Source organism: Scylla paramamosain, chromosome 34, assembly GCF_035594125.1.
Source record: "Scylla paramamosain isolate STU-SP2022 chromosome 34, ASM3559412v1, whole genome shotgun sequence".
Lineage (NCBI taxonomy): Eukaryota > Metazoa > Arthropoda > Malacostraca > Decapoda > Portunidae > Scylla > Scylla paramamosain.
The window spans coordinates 8,797,720-8,807,719 of record NC_087184.1 but is presented as its reverse complement, the minus strand read 5'-3'; the positions used below and the strand labels follow the sequence as shown (position 1 = coordinate 8,807,719).

At 40.9% G+C, this 10,000-nt stretch overlaps 1 protein-coding gene across 1 annotated transcript in view; it reads right to left on the bottom strand.

The window, feature by feature from the left end:
* Positions 1-10,000, bottom strand: part of LOC135090110 (muscle calcium channel subunit alpha-1-like) — a 248,598-nt gene that overhangs the window by 159,841 nt on the left and 78,757 nt on the right. The window lies entirely within an intron of this gene.

Below are 10,000 nucleotides of genomic sequence, written 5' to 3'. Positions count from 1 at the left end.
CACAGGTGACCGAGCATGCACAGGTAAGGTGGATGAAGAGAGAGAGAGAGAGAGAGAGAGAGAGAGAGAGAGAGAGAGAGAGAGAGAGAGAGAGAGAGAGAGAGAGAGAGAGAGAGAGAGAGAGAGAGAGAGAGAGAGGTGGTAAAGAAAGTACATCTTGAAGTCATCTCTCATTGTTGTCCTTTCTTCTCTCACTCCCTCTCTCTCTCCATCCCTTCACCCCTCCCTCCCTCCCTCTCTCCTTCCTTCCTTCCTTCCTTCCTTCCTTCCTTCCTTCCTTCCTTCCTTCCTTCCTTCCTTTCTTCCTTCCTTCCTTGTTTCGTTGCCCTTTTCTATTCAATTTTCTCTTTTCGCTGCTCTAGTTTAATTCATTACAAGAGAGAGAGAGAGAGAGAGAGAGAGAGAGAGAGAGAGAGAGAGAGAGAGAGAGAGAGAGAGAGAGAGAGAGAGAGAGAGAGAGAGAGAGAGAGAATGAACGAAAGAACGGAAAAAAATAGCATTACCAATATTCTAAAAATAAGAAAAGGAAAGAAAGAAAGAACACATTAAGAACAATTACGATAACCTCTCTCTCTCTCTCTCTCTCTCTCTCTCTCTCTCTCTCTCTCTCTCTCTCTCTCTCTCTCTCTCTCTCGCCGTAACAGTATCACCATCGGACAAATTCAATTAAAATCACAGATGTGGCAACACTGTGACGTCACCTTCCAATGCCTGCCAAGATTCCGTACATAGGCGAGTGGCTGTGTGCGTGTATGTACGTGCGCACGGCCGGGGGGAGGTGAGAGGGGGGTGAAGGTGTGTGTGCGTGTCCTTTGATGCACATGGGGGGTGATAGTGGTGAAGGGAATGTGTGTGTGTGTGTGTGTGTGTGTGTGTGTGTGTGTGTGTGTGTGTGTGTGTGTGTGTGTGTGTGTGTGTGTGGTGGTGGTGGTGGTGGTGGTGGTGGTGGTGGTGGTGGTGGTGGTGGTGGTGGTGGTGGTGGTGGTAGTAGTAGTAGTAGTAGTAGTACGATAGGAGAGGAAAGGAGAGGAGAGGAGAGGAGAGGAGAGGAGAGGGTAAGAAAAGAGAAGAGAGAGAGAGAGAGAGAGAGAGAGAGAGAGAGAGAGAGAGAGAGAGAGAGAGAGAGAGAGAGAGAGAGAGAGAGAGAGAGAGAGAGAGAGAGGTGATGATCCTTATGGGAAGAAAGAGGAATGAAAGTACCTCATAAAGTCATTTTTATTGTTTTCTTCTCTCTCTTCCCTCCTTACTTCCTTCCCTCTTCTCTTTCTTTCTTACTCATTTATTTCGTTCTTCCGTGAGAGAGAGAGAGAGAGAGAGAGAGAGAGAGAGAGAGAGAGAGAGAGAGAGAGAGAGAGAGAGAGAGAGAGAGAGAGAGAGAGAGAGAGTATCGGCAAATTCTTCTCATCCTGCCACAGAGCGAATCAGAAGCCATAAGACTGAAATTCAATAGGATCTTGATGCGAAATGAATCCGTCTTTCTAATCCATAATCTGCTCAGAGAGAGAGAGAGAGAGAGAGAGAGAGAGAGAGAGAGAGAGAGAGAGAGAGAGAGAGAGAGAGAGAGAGAGAGAGAGAGAGAGAGAGAGAGAGAGAGAGAGAGAGAGAGAGAGAGAGATTACACAAATGAAACTAACAGATTGAAAAAATACTAACACAGATTTATTTTCAAGGTATATATTTCTCCTGTTCATTTTTTTCCTTTTCATTCCTTTGTTTTTTTCTTCTACAATTGATAGCTCTCCTTTTCCTCCTCCTCCTCCTCCTCCTCCTCTTCCTCCTCTTCCTTCTTTTTCTTCATCTTCTTTATTCTAGTCACGTTCGGTTTTCTTTCTTTCACTTACTTTAGTTCTACCTTCTTTTGCCTCTCTCGTCTTCCCTTCTCTCTCTCTCTCTCTCTCTCTCTCTCTCTCTCTCTCTCTCTCTCTCTCTCTCTCTCTCTCTCTCTCTCTCTCATCATTTAAACCTCACTCTTTTCCCTCCCAAATAAAACCATCTTTCATCCTTTTCCTCCATCTCCCTTCATTCCTTCTTCCCTCCCTTACACCTCTCCCTTCTTCTCTCCTTTACATCCCTCCTCTCTTCCTTCCCTCCATCTCTCACCAAAAACAGAGTAGAGGTAACGCTAAACAAGCAAACGCTAAACGCAGCACAAACCGCTCGCTCGACAAATATTTGCTTGGCAAGGTAGTTAAACAAAAGTTCCGCTCGATTTAGCACATCTAGCGGGTGGGGGAAAGTAGCGGGTTAGTTAGCTAGGTTACCCTTCGCTTTGTACTGGGGCCTCTCTCTCTCTCTCTCTCTCTCTCTCTCTCTCTCTCTCTCTCTCTCTCTCTCTCTCTCTCTGTGTGTATGTGTGTGTGTGTGTCCATCAATCTTTCCTTGTGTTTGAGTGTGTATCTTTCCATTTTCTTGAGTTTGTCTGCATAAGAGAGAGAGAGAGAGAGAGAGAGAGAGAGAGAGAGAGAGAGAGAGAGAGAGAGAGAGAGAGAGAGAGAGAGAGAGAGAGAGAGAGAGAGAGAGAGAGAGAGAGAGAGAGACTTACATTATCTGACCTAACCCGTAATTATCTTTCAGTGAGGATAGTTTAGCAGGGATTAAGAGGAAGAGGAGCAGGAGGAGGAGGAGGAGGAGGAGGAGGAATGATGTTGGTGGTAGTGGTGGTGGTGGTGGTGGTGGTGGTGGTGGTAGAAATAGTAGGACAAGGACAAGAGAGTGAGAGAAGGGGAGGGAGGGAGGGAGGGAAGGAGGGAGGGAGGGAAGGAAGATGGAAGAGAAGACATACTGAATTACAAAAGGAGAAGGAGGAGGAGGAGAAGGAGAATAGACACAGGGTAGCAGAAAGAAGGAAGAGAAAACAAATAATGAAGTAGGAGAAACAGAAGGAAATAAAAAAAGAGAGGAAAGCGGGGGAAGAAAATAAGAAGGGTGGACAGAGGATGGAATGAAGAAGGAAAAAGGAAACACGAAGGAAGATTAAAGAAGTACAAGCAGCAACATTAAAACAGAAGAGAAGAAGAGGAAATTGATGAAAAGAGAGAAAAAATTGAAATGGATGGAAAAGAGAAAGAAAAAGGAGGAGTAAGAGGACGAACTGTGGATAAAAAAAAAAAAAACAGGATGGACAGAGGAAAGGAGGAGGAGGAGGAGGAGGAGGAGGAGGAGGAGGAGGAGGAGGAGGAGGAGGAGGAGGAGGAAAGAGAAGGAAACACAAGAAAAGCAAAGAAAAGCAGACAGATGTAAGAAAGAAAGAAGAAAAGGAGGGAAGAAGAGGGAAGAGGAAGAGGAAGAGGAGGAGGAGGAGAAGTAGTAACAACAGGGGGAAAGGAGAAGGAGGAGGAGGAAAATCATAAGTACAGGAATGTGTAAATAAATCAATAATGTTTAGCCTTTTTTCTGTCTGGATTCTCGTGTGACATTCCTTAGCACTCACTCACCACACACTTCCGGCTCACTGGGAAGGGGGAAGTAACATCAACACGTCACCAGCACCGTGGGAATTCCTGCCTTAATGATGGGGTCTCTATAAAACCTTACTTAACACGGGCAGTAAGTAGGAAGTATGGGGTATTTGCTTGTATGACGGTGACGAGGCGCGAAGTGAGATAAGTGTGTTGTGTTTGAAATGCTGGTTGGTTTGGTAGTGAGTCAGCTAGTTAGTGAGTCAGATATTTAGTTAGTTGGTGATTTGTTATATAATTAGATTGTTATTAATTACTGTGTCATCATATTAGACATTCATTTAGTGAGTGAGACTGAGTGAGTGAGTGAGTGAGGTAAAGAAAGTTTAGTTATTTATTTATTTAGCAGTGAGTTAGTTGGTTAGTTGCTTAGTTCAGTGGTTGGTTGGATAGTTGGTTTGATGGTTCATTACTTGATTACTTAATCAGTCAGTCAGTCAGTCCTTCAACTTAACACTTCCCTGCACCACTAACCCCACAAAGATGACAGACAACAAGCTCAGGCAGCAAGAAACACTATCCCCTTGCATGATCCATTATTTCACGCTAAGATCCTCCCTCCTAACCTTTTGAGTTTGAGACTTTAGCTTCACTCCAGACACCATTACAAAACTATATTGACTTTAAGATGATTTTTATTAACTAAAGGCGTTGAAAAATGTCCTCTAGCTACTCATCAACTAGCATTATATCTCCGTTTACTCCTTTTCTGATTAATAATACGTGGTTTTTGTGAAGCTTCGAAAGTGTATGTGGTGCTGAAGGAGTTAACTCAGCGAACGCACACACGATAAGTCACAGGGCTGCACAAGATGGCAAGGCTTGGTGATATAACAAGGCACATTACTCCGCTGAAGGTACCTGGCACTTGGTAACTTTTTTTGAAGAGGCACGTGTCTTGATTAGGTTTCAGAGCAGATGCCAGATACCACTATTGTAAATCCTTATAATACAACAGAGATGATTTCCCTCGAGGATTGGCACGAATGGATAAAGTAAACACACTCACACACTCACACGTCACCATCATCATTATCATTATCGTCATTATCGTCATTCATCATTATCATCGTGGAGAGACGAGAAGGAAGAATTAAAAGGCAGGAAAAGAGTGAAAATAAAGGAGGAAGAGGAGTAGGAAGGGACTGAGGATAAAAATGAGAGGAAGAGAAAAAGGAGTAGAGAACAGAATGAAATAGACAAGAAAAGCAAAGAACACCGGACAAAAGAAAGAAATGGGAGAGATAGAGAGAAGGAATGAATCAATAAATAGATAAATCATTCATCATCACTACCATTACCATCACCATCATCACCGCGTCACCAGCCAGTCATTTTACAAAGGTCTCTCTTAGCCTCTATTATATAATAAGATTTCTAGTCCTGTTTTTCAGTGGTCTTCTTTTTTCTTCTTATCTCATCCATTTTTTTTTTGCTCTTTGCCAGAACCACTATTATGTAAAAAATAGAAAATACTCACACTACCCAGACTACTTCAACAGGCTCTGGAAAAAGACATTGGGGTTTACAAGTGTGATTCTAGTGACGATTCAGTAGGGAGTGTACGCATTACTGGGAAAGGCATCATGGAAATTTAACTAATCATCTCTGTGAGCTTTCAAAATAGTCTCCGTGAAACTCCAAAGCGTAAAAATACAGCACTTTGTCTCACGTGTTTTGTCTGGCACGCTTCTATTATCATGTCTAGGTTGCCATTCCGCCACTCGAGTTGTTCATCTGTCACGTTCTCTCTTCCTGACATACTCGCCAAGACACTCAAGTACTGATGGCATTATGAGTGCTGCACATACTGGCATAAAAGGGAAGAAATACATAAATAAGAACATAGAGTTAAAATCACGAAAAGCTGTGAATTGTGTGTATTTCATCATTGTAATACTTTTTCAAATAGACTTGTAGCCAGTTCAGTTCTACATGTACTACACATTGTATATACATTATGAGAGGGAAAAATATGTATAATCATCATAGAAGAAAACTTTGAATTGTAAAACGCCTTTATGTTATTGCTGTGTGAAGACTGAGTTACGCTCTTTAGAATGGTAACATTGAATTAAGCACAGTTTCATGTCATTGCTGCCTGAATACTGACTTACTTTCTTTAAACTGGACTCTTTAAAAATATAAAGTTTCATGCCATTGTCGTTTGAATACTGAGTCACTCTATGTAATTGGACTTTTTACTCAAAATATTCAGTGTACTATTAAAGAAAAACAACACCATCACAACAAAAAAACTCAAAAGCATCACAATCATAAATACGTGGCAAGTCAGTACCGCATCATTACTGAGTCACTCTTCAATGTACTCTCTATTCTCACGGGTGATGGAACTGGGGCACTAGAGGAGGAAGTCCCGGTGAGCCAGAGAGGAGGAGCAGCTGGCAGCCAATTATCCGAACCGTGATATCTGCGCTTCGAGTAACACGAGGAGGAGGAGAAGGAGGAGGAGGAGGAGGAGGAGGAAGTGCTCAGTCCCTCACGCAGTCTCACATAAACGCGTGTGGGAAATGAGTCAATCGGAAGTACTGAAGGTGATGATGATACACGAAGGAATATACGTGATTCACACCTAGACGCGTCCCGAAGAGGAGGAGGAGGAGGAGGAGGAGGAGGAGGCGGCAGGTAAATGAACAGGAGAAATATGATGACGAAGAGAATGAGGAAGAAGAGGAGCAAGAGGAGGAGGAGGAGGAGGAGCAAGAGGAGGAAGACGAAGTGGAGTAAGAGGTGGGAGAAAATTAACACACATGCTCTCTCTCTCTCTCTCTCTCTCTCTCTCTCTCTCTCTCTCTCTCTCTCACACACACACACACACACACACACACACACACATGGTTCTAACTATATTTAGCTCGCGTCGTGGCTGCTGCCCCGACACACACACACACACACACACACACACACACACACACTAAAAACACCCCTCTCATTTCTAAATACAAAACCAAACGAACCTAAAGTGAACCACCCCATTAAAAACAAACCCCCCACAAAAAAAATAATAAAACATCAATAACAATTCAATAAATACGCACAAACCTTTAAAAATTCAATAAAATCACCGAATTACTTTAAGAGAGAGAGAGAAAAAAAAAAGATTAAAAATGGTGTGAGTTTATGGAGTGCGCGAGTCGGAGTTAACGGGAGAGGAGTGGGAGGAGGAGTACACGGGTCACGCATTGCTGATGACGTCAATACAAGGGTGATGACGACAGAGACAGTGCTACCAGACCCCGCTCGCCGCGCACCTCTCGCCCGAACGCTTGCCCGCCCGCTCGCCCGCCCGCCCTTGCCCTCTTCATTTACCGCCTCTCATTCATCCTCTTTCTTACCTTTTTTTAGCTTTCATCCATCCTTTCTTTTTTTTTTGCCTTTTTACTTTTTTATTTATATTGTCTTTCATTCTTTCTGTTACGTTTTTTTTATTTTATCTTTTTCATTTATCATTTTTTCTTGCCCTCTTTAATTTAGTTTTTTTTTCTCAGCGTCTTTCTATCTTCTTTCATACACCTTTTTTTTTTTTACCTTTTTTTATTTATCTTTTCCTCTCACTTTTTTATTCATCTCCTTTCATTCATCCCTTATTCTCTTTCATTTATTTCTTTTCATTCATTCCGTTTTCTTAGTCTTCTTTCATCCACCCCTCTTTCCTTACCGTCTTTTAATTTTCTCCATTCACTCGTCTTTTTTCTTACACTTTATTATTTATCCTCTTTTTCTGTTAATGATATGAGCATAAAAACACGAAAAAAATAAATAAAATAAAAAGGTCAGTCATTCAATGTTTCCCTAAAAAAATTGAATTGGGAAAGTTTCGATTTGTATTTAATTTTCATTCCTATTCAATTTTAATTCTTCCGGTGTTACTTTTCTTCGCTTCTGTCTATTTATTTTTGTACTGCTTTTATTCTTTTTTTTTTTTGGGAGGGAGGCAGTTCTACTTATTATAACAATACCTTACATACTTTTATCAATTTCTTAGATACGTTTTGTTTTATTTGGTTTATTCTTTTAACACTTTTATTCATTCTTCTTGTAACACTTTCGTTTATTTTAGACTACAGATTTTACACTACCTTTTGTAATCCTCTACATATTCTTCTCACAATACTTATTTATATTTTCACGATACTTCGAACTGTTACTTTAGAATACTTCAAACCATTATATTGGACAACTTATCTAACTTAACGCTGCCAAACATGACCTGACCCTGACCTGAGCTAACCTAAGCCAAATTAACTCAATCTGTCTTGACTTAACCTAACCTAACCTAACGATACCTAACATCACCTGACCTATCCTGTTTTAAAAGGCAATCACATGAGCAAAGTTAATTTAATCTAACTTTATTTGCCTTAACACAACCAAACATGATGTAGTTCAACCTAACCTACCTACCCTACCCTAATTTAAATTAACCGAACCTAATTTAACCTGACATAATCTAACTTAATCTATTTCAACTTACCCTAACCCACCGTAACTTAATCTAGCTTAACGTAACCCATCATGACGTTATTTCACCTAACCTAACCTAATCTAACATACCTTAACATAACGCAACCAAACACAATTTAACCTGACCTAATCTAAGCCAACCTGACCTAACCTAACATTACTACACAGTCGGAGGATGACCTAAATACGTGACAACTTTCCTCCTCACTATAACTTTTTCACTGCCAGACACTTTCTCCCCTTCATCACCAAGCACAAATGTTTAGGCACTTATTTTTGTACTACAAAGTCTTAAATAATCCTGTAGCCTAGAAATGACAAAAGTAGCCTTGTGTTCTCCGCCCCCCTCCCCCCTCTCTCTCTCTCTCTGTGGTGTGTCCTTGCAAACAAATTTATACACTGGTATGAATGTCAACAACAGACAACCACAACAGTAAAAAAAAAGGTAACATAGAAAGTTTATATTCTTACAAAGCATATTTAGTTTCGAATACCAACACTATTATTATTATTATTATTTTATTTATTTATCTTTTTTTTTTTACTTTCCCTACTGTACGTGTGAGATGCTGGAGATGGATCTACCCGGCAGGAGAAAGAGAGGAAGGTCTAATTATGGATGCAGTGAAGGAAGACGTGTTTCTAATGGGTGTGATTGAGGAAGGCGCAGAAGAGAAGGTTGCTCCGTAGTGAAGACCTCGAAGAAGATGAAGAAGAACGAAAACAAGAAGACTCTATCTGTGTGTGTGTGTGTGTGTGTGTGTGTGTGTGTGTGTGTGTGTGTGTGTGTGTGTAGAGGATAAAAATCATACCCTTCTTTATGTAAGTGAGCGTGTGCATGTACGTATGTGCGTGTGTATGTGTGAATCAGTGTTGTGAGTGTGCGTATGTGTGTGAAAATATAATAACATTGGTACTTTTGTTGTGTGTTGCGTTAAAAAAAATAAAATCAAACTTAAAGAAAAAAACTAATTGCGCTTTAAGTAGGAAGTGAGCCTAGAAGAGACCACATTCTGAGAAGTGAATAAAAGCTAAAGGAACGCCTGCTGGGGAAATAAATGTAGCCCCTGGCAGGAGTACCAACCCTCCCGCGGCGGCGACACTCAGGGGTTGGCAGCACTGGCCTAAAGTGATACCAATACCAGAGCGAATGGAAAAATTGGTTAATGAAAACTCGTATTAAAAATGAGAGAGAGAGAGAGAGAGAGAGAGAGAGAGAGAGAGAGAGAGAGAGAGAGAGAGAGAGAGAGAGAGAGAGAGAGAGAGAGAGAGAGAGAGAGAGAGAGAGAGAGAGAGAGAGAGAGAGAGAGAGAGAGAGAGTGCCTTTTCCCAATATATCTACAAAACAAAGAGAAAGAGGGAAATTTAAATGAGAGAGAGAGAGAGAGAGAGAGAGAGAGAGAGAGAGAGAGAGAGAGAGAGAGAGAGAGAGAGAGAGAGAGAGAGAGAGAGAGAGAGAGAGAGAGAGAGAGAGCAATGCCTTTCTCCCAATATATCTACAAAAAAAGAGACAGATTTACATGAGAGAGAGAGAGAGAGAGAGAGAGAGAGAGAGAGAGAGAGAGAGAGAGAGAGAGAGAGAGAGAGAGAGAGAGAGAGAGAGAGAGAGAGAGAGAGAGAGATTTATATACGGCAAAAAAATTAAAGTACCCTCACGATTTCTTTTTTTTTCATTTCACAAACAGGAATGCAATAAATAAATACTGAAAAAAAGAAAGATGTACACACACACACACACACACACACACACACACACAATGATCACCTATCTTATTTTCACAATCTTAAAAAAAAACCTTAAAGTACATAAACGAAAAAAACAATGAAACAGGCACCAAAAAAAGAAGGGAAAAGAAGAAAAAAAGAAAAGTACAATATATTCCCACACGCAGAAAAAAAAAGAAAAAAGTGAGAAGAAAGAGGATGGGAAATAAGTAGATATAATAGTACAAGAAGGATGTGAAGACAGTGGGAGAGAAACTGCGTGAGACAAAAGAAAAACTAAAGTAAATGGATGTTTAATCGTGAAGGAGTGAAGTGAAGACAACAGAGAAAAA